The sequence below is a fragment of the Manis pentadactyla genome, chromosome 8 (assembly GCF_030020395.1).
Source record: "Manis pentadactyla isolate mManPen7 chromosome 8, mManPen7.hap1, whole genome shotgun sequence".
In the NCBI taxonomy this organism is placed as follows: domain Eukaryota; kingdom Metazoa; phylum Chordata; class Mammalia; order Pholidota; family Manidae; genus Manis; species Manis pentadactyla.
The window spans coordinates 13,877,763-13,893,013 of NC_080026.1; the positions used below are offsets into that span (position 1 = coordinate 13,877,763).

General features: G+C 43.9%; 1 protein-coding gene across 11 annotated transcripts in view; it reads right to left on the reverse strand.

Annotated features, from left to right (window-relative positions):
* The window catches only part of TANC1 (tetratricopeptide repeat, ankyrin repeat and coiled-coil containing 1), a 224,211-nt gene that overhangs the window by 177,874 nt on the left and 31,086 nt on the right, over nt 1-15,251 (reverse strand). The gene's annotated exons all lie outside the window — the stretch shown is intronic.

The following is a 15,251-nucleotide window of genomic DNA, read 5'->3' on the forward strand; positions in this document are numbered from 1 at the left end:
CATGCCTAAGGGCTGGAGCGCAGGGCAGGAGCAAGAGAGAGGGGACGGGGAAACGGGGAACCATGGCAGGCTGAGGCGGTTGAGGAAGGCATCAGGGGGCCAGGTCAAGCCCTGAAGACCCACGCTGAGCCTGTGGAGACGGCAACGAGGCTGGCACCTTGGCGCTGACACTGAGCCGGTCGCGCCAAGAAGGCATCTAGGAAACAGCTTTCACAGGCTGCAGGGCTAGTACTATGCCCAGCTGACTCCGCGTCCCCAACTCATGAACTCAACACTGACCGCTACAAACTGAAGCAAAGGAACTGGTCAGAGGACCCTAAGCCGTTTATAATCCAGCCCTCATTGTTTTGAGCATTCTCTGAATCCCAGGAAAGGCTGTGCTATATGACAAGTAATAAAAAAGGTTATAGGAAACAGCCCTGCATCAGGGCCAGTCCGACTGAAGACAACCAGAAATAAGACCAGACAAACTATGTAACATTTCTAAAGAAAGGAATAAAACTACGACATTAAGTAATGCTCTGTGTATCCAGTATTACTGAAAAATTAGGAGTACTAAATAAATGCATCTTTTAGATAACAGAACCACTCCCTTTAAGGTAAAACCTGTATTAACAGGGGACACATGCATATGGACCGGTATTGGATGAGTATCAGAGAATTATCCTTATTGTATTGTGATAATGGCAGGGGGAGGGGGAGCTTTCCTGATCAGTTAGAGATGCTTACAAACTCTTCACAAGTCAACTGCTTTAATGTCTGGAATTTGCTTTGAAATGCTCTAACCACATAAAAAAAAAAAAACAGGGTTAGTAAAACAAATCGGCAAAGAGTTAAAATTTGTTAGGCTGGTTGATGAGCATATGTGGTTCTTTATATGCCTCACTACTTGTTTGTTTTTGACAATTTGTATGACTTTTAAAAGACCTCGGTTATCCATCTGGAGTTAAACTATCTCTAACATTTACTACCCAGATTCCAGCCACCTTATTAACATACACAGACCTCTATCTGGAATGTCCCTTTACTCCACCTAGACAACTCCTATTCATTCCTCAAGCCCTGCCACCTCCCGTTCTCACCAGAGCAGAGGTCCCAGTCTCCCCTGAGCAACCACTATGCCCCATCCACCTCTTCCAGGTTCCCCTTATTGCACTCTTGTATTTGCATAAGAAACCATCTGCCCTCCTAGACTGTAAGAAAGGGACCCTAATTTGTTTATCATAATATGTTCAGGGCCTGGTATGTAGTATGCACTGATGATTATTTGGGAATTTAACAAGACCTAGCCTGCAGTCATCACAAAAACTCAGTTACTGTCCTACCAAGAGACCCATCAGGCTGCACAGCACATGTTCCTCCCTAGCTGATGGCCTTCCTCAGGCAGACCTCTGAGGCCTGCCTCCATTTCTCATTTCCAGATTATCATTTCTTATGGCTAGGATCCCTGAAAATATACCAACATCCACATTTCAAATGGCCTCCAGAGAGAAGGGACCCTGGGTACACACTTAGAAGGTGCATATGACATGCATGAACTGTCTATTCCGGTGACTCAGAGGGCTTTCCTGCTAAATCCCAAAATTACAACTGTGTCTGGAATAACCAGCTTGCCAGGTAACAAACTAAACTGTCCCCGTGCAATCCCTAATCTCCTGTAGTAGGCCACTAACAGAGCCAGCAGAGAAAGGGTGGCTTTCTGGCCATTCCCCTGAGAAGTGGTGTCACCTCAAGGAGTCACGTCACTTCCCCTCTCTTCCCCTCCATTAGCCTTCAGGTCTTCAATGATCAGACTAGGAACACCTAAAAGGCTCTTGGGAGCAAGTAAATAATGTATATCCAGGATTTTCAAACCTACTTTTAAGCTTTTTTAAAGAACTCTTTTCTTACACAATTTTGCAATGAAAAAGATATTGATGTATTAATTCCTCTAGGAAAATTTGTCAACGGTCTTATGTTTTTAATTTTTTGAGTAGCAGTTTCATGTCCCCATTTTCCAGTCTTCCTCAACCACTGACTTTAGGCCTGTATCGCACACTCTTGCCCTTTTTTATATCTACACTTTAGGGTGTGTCCTTCTCTTGCATGTGGACCACCTGTAATCTGGATTCCTGTGCTGGCTTGTCCATATTTTTCATATATATTTTTTTCTTTTAACAGTGGAGCAATCTCCTTTGGGTTTGCGTGGCAGACAGGAAATGTGAAAAAACACTGATCTCAACTCAGCAATTCCTTCTATTTTAATTTCAGTGGTATTCTCTTCAACTTAACATGAATTTGCTCTTTTAAATGCGTGCAGTGAATTTCTGAAAGGGAAAATCACTTTTCTGTGTTTTTAAAAACATTTTCACCAGAAGCACAGATTACTTTTGTCAATGGGAAAATAACTTGTAAAAAGAAAAGCCTTAATTTTCAGTTGTGTGAGAGAAGGATCCAAACGCTGCCCTCCAGCTGCAAACACAGACTTGCAAACCACTGTCATCTACCAAACGTGGGCAAGGGTCACATGTTGGGTGAATGTGATGATGACTGTGTCACTCAGAGGTGAATTACCTGTTGGAAGCTAAACATTCTCCTTACATTCTCATTTATAGTATTACAGTAAAATGGCCAGCTCTTTCAAGTTTGGGGTCCTGTGCTAATTAGGTAAAGACTTGGGTCCCTTTTCCTAACCTCCTGTAACTCCAGACTCAACGCATCTCACAAAGGCACAAGAGCTACTCTTAATACCACACCTGCACTAGCCACCATTTCAAATACCCTGGTAATGATCCTCAGCTCAGAAGCTGTTTATGAGGGATAACACACTCATAAAGCCTCGTGTTCCTGCGGATGATGGAAAGATAAAAGCAGAATCACAACGGTGGCTAGAAGAAGACTACTGGATGGGAGAAAAAAAGAGACACTGGCTACACCATGTAACAGATGTGTGTATCCAAGAGGATTATGTCTATACCACCCAACAGACATGTGTGGCCAGAGGGTCCTGACTGTACCGTACACCAGATGTATAACTTTGGACTAATCTGTTAAATTTGTTTGCTCTGACCAACCTCACGTACAAAGTCAACAAAGTGAATTAGGTGTGTTCAAGCCCTTCCAAATATAAATCCAAAAATTCTTAATTGATTGACTCTGAAGCAAAGGAAAGAAGGTGTGAAAGATCCTTAACACAGTGGCTAGCATGCAGTAAGCATGTCATAAAAGTTGGTGGCTGTTATTAAAATAAGGAGGTTCAGGTTCAGGTGTATTTGTTATACAAAGAATGTATTTTAATTTCTTTGCTGGGACTTTCTAAAAAAACAAAAACAAAACACTTTAAAGTCCTAGTTTAATCAGCATTGTTAACTCAGAAGAGCCCAAAATGAAACAGTCAATTGTGAAGCTCTTCATGAAAGGATAGGAGCCTCGTAAAACCGACTGGCTTTGTTTTGCTTTAAATTAGACTTTCAGCGAGCTCTTGGTAGCACGTGGGAAGAAATCATGAGTGCTGTAAAGACGCATTCGATCAGCACACATTGACTGAAAATTGCTATGTGGGAGTTGCAGCTGGGGAAATAATGATCAGCAAGACCCTGCCTCTGGGTCCAAACAATGCCAACTGATGAGTGTCCCAGGGGTACAAACTGTTGGAGGCCTGGGTAAGTATAGGTTATCCTGAAACCCCCAGAGCAAAGGTCTCAAACTAGTGGGCCACAGATACTCTGCCTGGGCCACCTGCTTTATTCATTTATTTTTTTGATTGAGTTACACTGCCAACACTTAGAAATTGAAAGGTCATTTATAAATAAGGAGGTCTAGCTTCCCCTGGAACGTGTGAGCCAGCAGTACTGAGCCACCTTCGAGCCCAGCAACAACCTAGGGTAGCTGAGCAGCACCTGCACCTCCAGCACCCCACTGATTAGCCCTTTACCATCAGTTCGCGCCCTCACTGGCTCAGGATTCTGTTTTCACAGTCAATCCACCTGCCCATAATCGAGGAACTTCTTGGGAGCTTGGGCTCTGGCATCTTCACTCTGCCACACACTAGCCATATTATCTTAGGCAATTAATTCATCTTCCAGTTTCCCATTGGCAAAACTGGGCTATTAATAGTATTTACCTCATAGGGCTGGTGTGAGGGGAAAGGTGTTAACTGCAAAGTGCTTAGAGCTCTGCTGGATACATAGCAACTGCTCATAAACATTAGATGTTACTACCTTCTGGTCCCTGTAGGCATGTGAGTTTTGAACTTCCAACCTAGAGCTTTAAGATTCAAAGTTACCTACTGAATTATTTTATGATCAAAAAGAAAATGGCAGATGGAGAAAGCTATTCAGATACCACTGAAGAATTACTAAACCCACCAGACACAAAAAACAAGATAGACGATTTCACTTACATGATGTACCCAGAACAGGCGAAGTTATAGAGACAGAAAGTAGAACCCAGGTTGGAGGGGTAGGGGAAAGGGGAGCAGGGAGGGCGTGTTTCGTGGGTACAGAGTTTCTCTTGGGAATGACGAAAGAGTTCTGGAGGTGGACGGAGGTGAGGAATAAGCAGCAATTCGAATGTACTTGCTACCAGTGAACTGTACACTTAAAAATAGTTAAAATATAAATTTTACTTTATTTTAGCACAATTAAAAAAAAACGAATTACATGAGCCTGCATAATTTGCTCTGTGGCTATTTGCTAGAACTAAGTTGGTAATGATTGCAAAGACCCCAAATGCACTATGAATTAATGTTCTCAAAAGCCAAATACTATTGCATTTCCCATAATAGTTTAAGAAGAGGAGTGTAAACTATTTTAACGTACAACAGTGGGCTTTCTTCTCAATCTGTAGGCCTCTTGGGAATGCATCTATAGCAAACAGAGTATGAGGCCGGTGGGATAGACTTTTAATACCTGTCTACAGCAGTCAGGCTGTACTTCCCTCATCACAAAATACTCTATACAGATGCTTCATTCTCACTTTCTCTCAACAAATATACGAAATGGGAGTGTCTTGCCAAGCACTATGTAACTTCTGCCTTTGAACTGTGGGACACTGGGCAACAGTGACAAGAGGTTTTGATCCATGCCTGTTTTAGAATAGCATTCAACACACACACACACACACACACACACCCTGAATCCTGCCAGGCTCTAAATCAACAAGTGCAAGAGAATGTCCCAAACCGTTTCTTTCAGAGTCTTACTTTAAAATTTTTACATGCTGCCACTTTCTATGGCATGGGTCCTTCAATTAAGAAAAAAACAAAAAATGTAAAATATAAACAAGCCTAAAACTACTTTGAAAACTGCATTTATCCCGAGAAGCACACACACAAAGGTGTATCCAGTACGACTCCCAACTCAGAACCTCTGCAAACACTTATTTCCCAACAGGCACAGGGCCATCCACCACAAGTTTACAGTCCTGAACCAAACTGTACTACACTTGGAAATTTCTTAAATAAACTTTGGGGCACACATGTTGTTTAGGAAGAAAGATCCCTTTCAATATGGAGGATTGACAGTGATAGGATAAGATATTATTTTGTCTTGTAAATATGACATTCTCAGTACCAACCCCACCTCGGTGTGGGTGAAACTAACTGGTACTTTGATTTCCACTGCTGCCGGACGGTGAAAAGCCCAACTACCTGGGTGGCTGTCTGTCCTTAAATAACGATGATCAATTTTCCCCCAGCAGCACAAAAAAACATATTCCAAAAAGACTAAAAGCGAAAAGATCACAGGCAAAGTACACAGTTTATATTTCTTTAAAACTAATGTGTATATCAAATGACAAGTATTTTTGTACTCCACGGGTCAAAGGGGGAAAAGATCAATGTTTTCAAAACTCACTACTCAAGCAGAACTATCGCCATTGAAGAAATTACTTCAACCTATAAGCCAGCATGGCAGGGAGCTGTGAGGAGAGGAGCTGGTATTTCTGTGAGTAAGTAGGAAGTTTGGCCTTCCCTGTCCAGGCTGCAGATAAACCAAACAAAAAATATGTATTAAACAGGGCTGGGGAAAGCTGTTGAATGTGGAGACAAAGAAGAGAGTGGGACCCCAGATCTGCTGTTATGGGCTGAATTATGACAGACAGACACAGACTCACACATACACACACACACACCCTCGACCCCCTTGCCCTCAAGTTCATGTTGAAGGCCTTACTCCCAGGGCCTCAGAATGTGGCTTTATTTGGAGATAGGGTCTTTACACAAAGGTAATTGGGTTAAAATGAGCTCACTAGGATGGGCCCTAATACAGTATGACTGACGTCCTTTGAAAAAAGGGGAAATTAGGACACAGAGACAGACATGCCTAGAGGGAAGATGATGTGAAGAGAACCAGGGAGAAGACAGTCATCTACACACCACAAGGTGGGAAGCCTGGAACACATCGTCCCCTCACAGGCCTCTGAAGGTCCAACCCTGCTGCCGCCTTAATCTTGGGCTTCCAGCCTCCAGAACTCAGACAATAAATGCCTGGTGTTTAAGCCACCGAGTCTGTGGTACTTTGTTACGGCAGCCTTAGCAGACTATTAGCTATTTATGAGCCATGCGGCCTCAGATTCAACGCAGCCCAGTTCTCAGGGGTCTCTCCTATCAAGTGGACATAAGACAACACGCATGCAAGTGCCCTGCAAATTTACGAAGAGCTATGCAGCCGTCAGCACTGTATGAGGCACGGCAGGCTACAGAAGAAATCTGAAACTCTCTCCGCTCTCCGCAAAAATCTAGCCACCTGACTGACAGAGGGAATGTTTAATGCACTGCAAATTGACCATATTGCTATAAATCTGGGCCAAGAATGTATTTTTTTAATCAAATTCTTTACTTATCAGCCAACAACCAAAAAAGCAGAGCCAATTTTTAAGATAGGATTTTTTTCCCCAGGACAAATGGCACATACAGTATAAATATTCTCATGTTCTGTGAAGTTTGGGTACATCAGGATGTTATCCTCTGTGTCTCATCCCCTGGGGACACAATTTTGCTGCATGAATATGATGTAACTGCCCGGCTTTGTCCACCAAAACAGAACACAATATGCCTTCAATATGTCAGCCTGTTTCATCTCCCTAAATACATAATTGATTTTCAATATTTTCTGCTCCAGTTACTGCCCAAAAGCAGATTGGGACAAGTCCCCATTTCAAGTGCTCCCTCCTTTTAAAGTAGGAAAGGAGTTCTCAGAACAATTAACAAACTGTCTTCGATTTTTCTTGAAGGAGGCATTTGCTCACCACCTTCTCCAGTTTCTCTGTTCATCATACATATACGCCTCGTATCAGAAAGGACACAGAACTCACAAAACTTGGCAAGAAGCGACCAAGAAGAAGAGAAGGAATTTTCTTTATTTGGAACACTGGAAGAGTAGCTACTTACATCTCCAACAGAAACAGAATCAGGACCAGTGTCAAACAAAAATTAAAAGCTTAAACTTCTCTTAAGAAAAAAAAAAGTAGAGCTATATATGTAGGTCATTTTATTTTTAACCGCAGACTTCTAAATGACCTGAATATCCCAACACCCACTTTAAATGACAAGTTTTGTAATTTCTATGAATAAATTACTTGAGTGAATTTGCTTTACTTGAATAAAAAGGTTACTTTAGAAAATGACAAGCCAATTGCCCACGATTATTTTCAGTCTGAATATCTTCTACTACTCTTAGGAAAAAATAGTGTGTGAGTGGGGAGAACAACTTTAAACCTCAGTCTCTTGCAGGGCGCACTTCAACAGCCATAGGGAAAGGGGCAGTTTTTGTTCACCTGGAAGTTTCCATCTATGCACCACCCCCACCAGAAGTTGCAAGGTATTGTGTACAGTTCCAAAGGCATGTGTTTGAATACGGTTGCTGAAAATATTGCTATTAGCACAGTTACAGTGACTTTCTTAGAACATAAAATGACTAACATATGCCAGAATATTTTACTTTGACTTCTACCAAAATGAAAAGAAGAGCAGCAGCAGCCTCAGCAATATGGTTCAGGGATTTTGGTGTTTTTAAACCAACTTCACTTTTGCAAAAGCCACTGTTTCAAGTAGGAAAAAACAATTTATCCAGAATATGCTGGCCTCGGGAAATAGAACAGCATTTATCATTGGGGGGTGGAAGTTGGGGGGGAAGGTGCAGGGTGGTGGGTCTGGCTCCTGTGTCCTACCATCCGGACCTCTCTCCTGGCCCCTCTCTACCCTTCCTGGAAATCTTATCTAGTCATTTAAGTATAGGAACAGAAACCAGGGCGGGGCCTAGCCCTTCCCTGCTGCTTCTCCCCAAGGACCAACCCTGGATGCACACGGTGAAGCCCTTTCCAACACTCCGGCTGTAAGGGAGCAGGTTTCCATGTTGGGGAGCCCTGGGGGTCCAGTAAGGCCTGTGAGCAGCCAGGCATGACCGACCATGTGGAATTTGGTATTAGGAAGACCACTTTGGACATACACTTAAATCATATTCTCTGATATTAGTTATCAGTGCAGAGATGCAATCTGCCTTCTTGCTATCTTCTTCCCCTTGTCTCTATCAGACCTGGCTCCAACTCAGACTGACAGTAAAAACTAGGGTGTCATTGCCCCTCCCTCAAATCCCAATGATCCAAAAAATGAGTTTTTCCCCTACCAAGGGTAGAATCTGAGATCTTGCTGTCTTTAAGAAATTTGTTTTACTTCTCAGTACCCTGTGAGAAAATGAAACAATTTTAATACCCAAAACACTGACTTTTGCATTCCATTCCAAAGTTATGATGAGTCACTGTTCGTACGATTATGACCATTTCTCACTGTGTTCCAGCCCAGCCACTTGGTGGTGGCAGCTGAGTGAGCTTGTCCGTGTTACTCACCCTCATCTGTACACTGGGAACAGCGATAGCCCTGCCTCAAGGGAATGATTTACAGAGTGAAAGAAATAATGAGGAATAAAGGAACTATCCCGGCAAAGCCCCTGGCACACACAGCAGACAGGGCTAAGCAAATGACACCTCCTTCCCCCACCCCACCCTCTCAAGGACACACTCATTTAGAACCAGAAGGGGCTTTAGGAGACTATTCCAACAAATCTTTATTTTTACACAAGGAAACAGACCCAACATGAACAAGGGATCTGCTCAAGATCAGAGAACAAAAATGACAAGCTCTGCCTTCATGTCTACAAAGTGGGCCTCATAGTTCAGAACCTAGTTCTGAATGTTGTCCCTTTCCCACATCCTTTACAAAGGATTCGGCAGATTATATATAATCTGTACGCTAGAACCACGTGTTAGCATGAATCTTCCTTTACTGTGCGAACAATCCCCCTGGGATTTCTGGGTACGGCTGCCATGGGGGGTGCCCTCTGAGCGGCCCCGCGGCTTCCCATTCAGAGAGTGAGAAGGGAAAGAGATACAGTGCCCCAGTGAGTGATGCTTCTGAAATCAGTATAACTTTTCCTTGATTCACTCTTTTGATGAGGTCACTTTTCTCAAGGACTCCTAGCAACCCCAGAGCCTTATTTTTTATCAGTTTCTAATCCTATTCCTATCCCTTCTAAGTATTTGCCAACTATCCCAGCTTCTCAAATTCTCCATCCCTACCACAAAAACATCAATCCGTAATTTATGAGAGTGACTAAGCCTTTTACGTGTAATTAAGGAAAGGAATACTTACTACTAGTTCTCTGAATGACATTCTACCCAGCATTTAAGAAAATTTCGCCAGAGCTGAATGCTGCCAAAGACTCTCATCTTTCAGGAAGTTCCTAAGGGAATGGAAGGTACGCACCAAGGGTGCCTTTCTGCTTTTTCCTTTAGTTCTTTAACATCTGGCCCTCCCATTTCCAGAAAAGGCTTTTTTCCTCTCTTCTTGTGAAATGCTTCTGCTGAAAACACTCCAATAGTACTCAAATATTTTGTTTATGGAAATGGTCTGTGGAAATGCTGAAATGATGTCATCTCTGATGAAATGATGTCAAATTTCACTTTCATTCGATGCATAGTTTTGTGGGTTCTCAAATGAAAGTGAAGCTTTGGGCAATCTATCATTTATCTGTACAGTCTGCCTTTAGTTTTCCAAGAAACAATAATCTGAATTCTAAATCTGTCTGAAATACCCAATTTACCAGAGTAGTTTGACCCAGTCCCAGAGGTCAACAGAATTGATCACCCTCCCAAATCATCATCCCCAAGAAATTCATCACCACCTGTAAGCCTGAGGTGGTTACTGGCATGGCCAGGCTGAGGATTTCTACCTCGGAGCGCTATATGACTGACCCCGCGCGAGCAAACAACAGGTTGTCACCGTGACAGTCTGCTGCATGTGATCTTTTAAATCCAGAAACAGGGAAAGTATCTAACCATCTTAGCCAATGTTCAGTTGTGGGGAAAATAAGACTAATTTACCAGCAAATATTCCACAGTAATAACAGTCATGCCCCCCTCTAGGCTCTGTTCCTACCTTTTTTGGAGACTTGGGTAACCTCCACCCTGGTCCATCCCGGGGCCCTCGGTCAGAGTTCCGTCCTCCCTAACCTCCCATCCGCCCAGACCTCTTGGCAAGGCCAGGCCCCGTGATTTCACTTACTTCCACTTCTGCACTTCCAAATGACTGATTTGACTCCATTACAACACTGTTCAGGTAGATTCCTTTTAAAGAATTGAAATAAAAAGCAATTTTTGCAAGCCTGGTCAATGAACTACATTTTCTGTCCAGTCCAGCGAGTCCAGGATAATAGGTTATGAGGAAGGGCTTTGATTATTCTAACAGAGACTCTTTAGGAGTTTGAGGAGTCTGGTCTGTGACCCCCTCAAGCAGATGCCAGGGACAGCTTTCTGGTTTACTCCCCAAAACATCCTACACTCAGTCTGCCTGACAGCTTACCTCTGTCAATTTCTCTAAAAATTTCTCTAAAACCACTCTAAATATCTAGCAAACCGGCCTTCCAAAAATGCTACGTGCTTTCTCCTCTACAGACTGCTTTTAGTCTTTCTAAACCAGATAAAAAATGCAGGGTACAAGCTGATCTCCTGGATACAGAAAGAAATACTCCTGTTTACTTGTCTCATTTTTTTATTTCTTTTTGTGTGTATTTTATAATGATTATAATTCACAAATACACAGATGCTACAGATGCAAGCAAAAAATATTTGATTGATAGGACTGCTGTGTCAACAATGTTTAAGACTACTGGGCTAAAATGATTTCCCTCATTTGCGGAGTATAACAATGAAGCAAAACTGAAGGAACAAATAGCAGCAGACTCACAGACTCCAAGAAGGAACTAGTGGTTACCAAAAGGGAGGGGTGTGGGAGGGCGGGTGGGGAGGGAGGGAGAAGGGGACTGAGGGGTATTATGTTTAGTACACATGGTGTGGGGGATCACAGGGAGAACAGTGTAGCACAGAGAAGGCACATAGTGGATCTGTGGCATCTTGCTGCACTGATGGACAGTGACTGCATTGGGGTATGGGTGGGGACTTGATAATATGGGTAAATGTAGTAACCATATTGTTTTTCATGTGAAACCTTCATAAGAGTGTATATCAATAATACCTTAATAAAAAATGAAAAAAAAAACCCTACCGGGCTAAACAACAACACTTTGTCATACGTCTTAGTGCTCTATGGACAACTCCTACTAAACTGCTATGTTCTAGTTCTTTGGCTAACAAAATACTTTGTATTTAGGTAGTGTTTAGATGGTAATATAATATCCTTATTATTAAAATCAGACTTTACTCAATCAAACGTCCTTTACAAGATTAGTGACACTTAAGGCAAATCAAACACATACAGTGCTTACAAAGTACAGGCAGTGTTCTAAGTTCTCATTTAATCCTCACAACACTATTATAATTTTAAATTATTTACTTATAAAAAATAACAAAAAGTAGTGTTTTTAATAGAGAAATTTAATTTCTAAAACTCAAGATACCTCTAAAACACATAGTTGTATTTTCAATGATGAGGTTTTAAAGTCAATCCATTATTCTCTGTGCTTTTCACTTTTTTTTTTACCTTTGTTAAGGAATCCCAGTTATCAGGGGTGTAGCCCTGGGCCGGCAATTTACCCTCTCAGGGCCTCAGAATCTTATCTGCTTTAAGTTCATTCATTGGAGCACCTACTCCATGCTAAGCTCTGTTCTCGGCTGGGAGATTGAGCGGTTAATAAAAGACAAGATCCTGTTCTCAAGGAACCTGTTAGACAACACTGGGAAGGCACTTGGCCTGGAAGATAACCACTCTTTATAATGTTAGCCTTTACTATACCCTAAACTGAGGACTACCTAAATAATCATTATCTTAGTCCTATTTTCATTTTAGGTTATATCCCATTTGCCTTATTCAACCTAGCCCCCAAATGTTTCTTTGTCAGAGAAAAAGCACAAAAAATGGATAGTTAAGTAAGTCATCAGAATTTGGACCAACAAGCATATTAACTCTCCGCCTTTCCTTGCAAAGAATAGCTGTAAAGCTGTATAGACCCAGCCAGCTACTGCAGTAAAACATACCACAGCCAGGAACAAGGTTCCACGCATGACTTTGGACAGAGAGCATCCTGCCGCGCCCCAGGGCCTCCCAGGGCTTTTCAAGGACGCTGATGAAGCCCATTTACACCTGGAGCTTACAGAGGTCATGCTGCGCCTCTGCAGCTGCAAAATTTAACTGCAGTGCAACTTAATCTCTAATAAAGCTGGCTTCCAGGATGCCCTTACAGTACCTGCCATGAGAATATCTTTATTTATTCAAAATCATTACATAATCACAGGCCACGCTGTGCATGGTCACCCGTTACGCAGAAAGTATTGTCCAAGCAGCCTGCCTCTCAGCACAGAATCCAGAACTACCAGCAGGAGGATAAAAGAATTCTGTGTGATCCAAAGTCAGCACGTGACATAAAATGATGATAGGCACTTTAAAGAGAGCCCTTCCCACAGAAACAGCTTAGATCACTTTACAAACACCTCCCTACAGCCAAATGTCCGAGACAGGCCAGCGACTCAACCCCAGTGTCAGGAAGATCATGGGCCACCACTGGTGACAGGATACACCTTAGGAGTTTTAGGTTTCAACCTCAAAAACTTCGTGAGAAGCCAGATAAAATCTATTTCCTGATATATGTATTTCACACCATTCTGTTCAGAAGACAGAAAATCTGCAGCAAAATGTTTGTGGTTTGCCGGTCAGCTACACAGCCAGGTATTGGCCAGGATTTGACCTCACCCTTGGCATCTACTTTATCAGCCCAGCGAGAAATACAGTCAATCCACCCTCCCCACCCCATACTCAAGGACCACAATTTAGCATGAGGTTGCTGACTTCAAACTCAACAGGCAATAGGAAGGAAGTCAGGAGGAAGATGAGAAGGGGGGTACAGGCTGAGCCCCATCTCGGCGCTGCCCATTCCGCTAGCCCCTCCCACTGCAGGTCTGGGAAGAACCTCCTGCCCACAAGACTGTCAAAGGCAGGCGCCACCCCACAGGCCCCACACTGGGCCCTCCTGCTCCTCCGTAGCCCCCAGGCCCTTTCTGAGACCAGGTCAGAGTTCTCTGGGCCTCCCCTGTTCCATCACAGCTCATGCCCAGCTGGCCCACAGGGCGGTCCTTGCACCCAATCTCGCATCCCCATGGACTTGCTGCTCCCCTGGCCCCACCTGCCCCTCCTCATCTAGCATCTGCCCTACTCCAGTCCTGCCCCCACCAACAACTCACCCTGCTCTCTCTCTCCACCACAGCCTCCGGAATCTTCTTTCCATTGTTCAATTCGCTGGGGGTTGCTGGCAAGGAGTGGGGGGATCTAATAGTGTCTGGCCTCCACTGTTTCCTGGGCTTATGACCCTGAGCAAGCTGCCTCACCTCTGAAACCTGGATTCCTCCTCTGCACAACAGGGCTTACTGCGTCTCTGAAAGCACACATTCAAATATTTATTGAGTGCCTGTTTTATATTGGGAAAATCATAAATGGTAGTGATTACCATTTTCTCTCCTTCTACTGCCTTTTTATTTTTTACTGTGGTAAGAGATATACAACATAAAATTTACCATTTTAGCCACTTTTAAGTGTACACTTTAGAGGCATTACGGCTAAGTGCACACTTTAGAGGCATTATGGACATTTACATTGTTATGCACCCTGTCCTCCACCATCTATCTCTGGAACTTTCTCAGCTTCCCAAACTGAAATTCTATACCCATTAAACACTCTACCGGCTCTCCCTTTAACTTTCCCTTCTCCACCAGGAGGCACTGGCTGAGCCCATTTCTCTTCCAAACTCATATAAAAAATTCATCTTTTGAGGCTCACTATTCTCTCATCCCACCCTCCACCCTGGTTCTCAGCTCTCACCTACCTATTTTTGGTAACTTCTCCTCACTCACCAGAGGGCGAGGGGCTTAATTCACAGTCTTCTCTTCACCAAAGGTCTTAAAGGAACAAGAGCACAGGGGCTGGGCTTGGACAACCTGGATTAGAATCCCATCATTTGTTAACTGTGTGACTTTTGAGCAATTACTTAACCTCCGTTTCTTCGCCCATCCATGGGAATAGTAACAGTACCTATGCACAGAGGTGCTGCTGACTTAACTCAAAGCACAAAGAGCAGTTCCTAGCACCAGCACTGACCAAGCGACCGGAGTTATCATGGCTATTTCTGCGTGTGAGCCTCTAATCCTTGGCTCCTGACTCTAGTCAGCCACCCCAGCGGGACACCTTCGAGTCGGAGGGCACAATTCAGCACTCTTGTTTGAAGGCCAAAGTTGCCATCCTCCAGCTCTCGGACCCCTTGCTCCCAGGGTACTTCCTCATCCATGTCCCAGGAGCGGGTCCCCTTCTTCACTCCTTAACAGCATGGACCCCACCGTTGGTCACCCAACTCACCCCCCCTTGCCAGCACTCTCTGTTCTCTGCAACTATCTTCTTTTGTCACACCCACGGGAATCAACGACTCAGCTGCTCCATACCTAAACCCGGGCCCCAGGGTCCCCAAGAGAAGTCTCACCACTCGCAGAGAGATGCCACCACACCTCAGTGTCTCTGACCCAGAAAGGCTGCATATTTCCTCCCACACCACCCAGGAACCAGAAGCCGGCAGGCTTGACACGCTATCGCCCCAGCTCCCTGCACCTCGCCCTTACCCCTGAAGCTCCCGGCCTTTTCCTCTCCACTCCTATTCCAAACCCACCCCTCCACGGGCCTCTCCTGCAACTCCCTACTGCGCTCCACGCTCCCTCCGCACTGGCCCGCTGTTCACCTTCCACACCTCGGCCGGCAGCCCCTCCCCCAGCCCACACCTCACCTG